Below are 1370 nucleotides of genomic sequence, written 5' to 3' on the forward strand. Positions count from 1 at the left end.
ATCTTTTGCTGTGATAAACTGTCCAAATGCTTCAATTATCTCTTCTCTATTTAAGAATGTTTTGTTGCTTGTGAAAAGCTCAAAATGCTTAAGTAAATGAAAAGCTCAAAATGCTTAAATAAGTGAAAAGCTCAAAATGCTTAAATAAGTGAAAAACTCAAAATGCTTAAATAAGTGAGGATCAGTAGGAGAGATATCAAGGGAATAGGAAGGATGTTGCAAAATCTCATAATTTGGGCTTTGCAACTTTTGGACCATAGCTTGAGGATTGTGAGGACGTGCATTGTTGTGGAGCAAAATTGGGCCATCTCTATTCACTAGTCTGGGTTGCTTCTTTTTCAAATTCTCATACATACAATCAGTTTCCTGGCAATACCATGTTGCTGTTACCGTTTTTCATTGTTGCATTAACCAGTCCACTTGCTACACTTGTGCATGTGCACACCCATATGCACATACACACACATATACCTACATCTATAATCCATGTGTTCTGAGCTTGACGATTGCTTAGAGACACAAGGTGTGTTAAAAAAATCTTCTTAGACATATGCCACCAAAGCCAGAAACTATTAGTACCTCAAATCTTTTATACTCACAGACCACCATACAGTAACCACTAAAGTTTTAAGGTGCAATGGTAGGTTTGGGTAGTGTTTATGTGACTCTCCTGCATCTAATAACTGTCCTGTTCTCCTGCTGTTGTCAAAGAGTATCCATTTCTCATCACAAGTAATGATTTGATGCAAAAATGGTCTTTTTCCAGTCGAGAAAGCAATAAGGAATACATTTCGAGGCTTCTGTTTTTTTGTAATCTCATTCAGTTGATGTGGAATAAACCTATCCATTTTCTTGACTTTTCCAATTTTTTACAGGTGTCCAAAAACAGTTGTGTGAGATGTTTGGAGTTCTGATCAAAGTTTTCGAACCTTTCTTCTCAGATTTTGTTCAACCAAAGCATTTAATCCATCATACCAAATAACTGATTTTGGCCTGCCCCTTGGTTTATTTTCAAGGCTATCATCTCCTAAACAAGAGCTTTAGAACCATCTCTGAACAGTTCTGATGTCAACAAAATCATTACCAAAGGACCACTTGATATTCCGTAGGGCTTTTGCGGCAGAGTGACCCAGTTTGTACTCATACGAGAAAATGACTCAGCATAGTTTGGTTATCATTTTCATAAAGTCTGTGGGTATAAATTTTGTATAACAACATTGTTGGGAAAGAAAAAGAGTGAAGATTAAATGTAAGGTGTACACAATTGAGTTGTTAAATGACTGAAATGACAAGTAATTAAAAATGCGACATTTTATGTGAAACAACCTAATGTATATATACATATATGTATATATACAAATATATATATA

General features: G+C 35.2%; 1 protein-coding gene across 1 annotated transcript in view; it reads right to left on the minus strand.

Annotated features, from left to right (window-relative positions):
• Positions 1 to 1370, minus strand: part of LOC106876359 (SH2 domain-containing protein 4B) — an 84708-nt gene that overhangs the window by 71769 nt on the left and 11569 nt on the right. The gene's annotated exons all lie outside the window — the stretch shown is intronic.

The sequence above is a fragment of the Octopus bimaculoides genome, chromosome 24 (assembly GCF_001194135.2).
Source record: "Octopus bimaculoides isolate UCB-OBI-ISO-001 chromosome 24, ASM119413v2, whole genome shotgun sequence".
Taxonomy (NCBI): domain Eukaryota; kingdom Metazoa; phylum Mollusca; class Cephalopoda; order Octopoda; family Octopodidae; genus Octopus; species Octopus bimaculoides.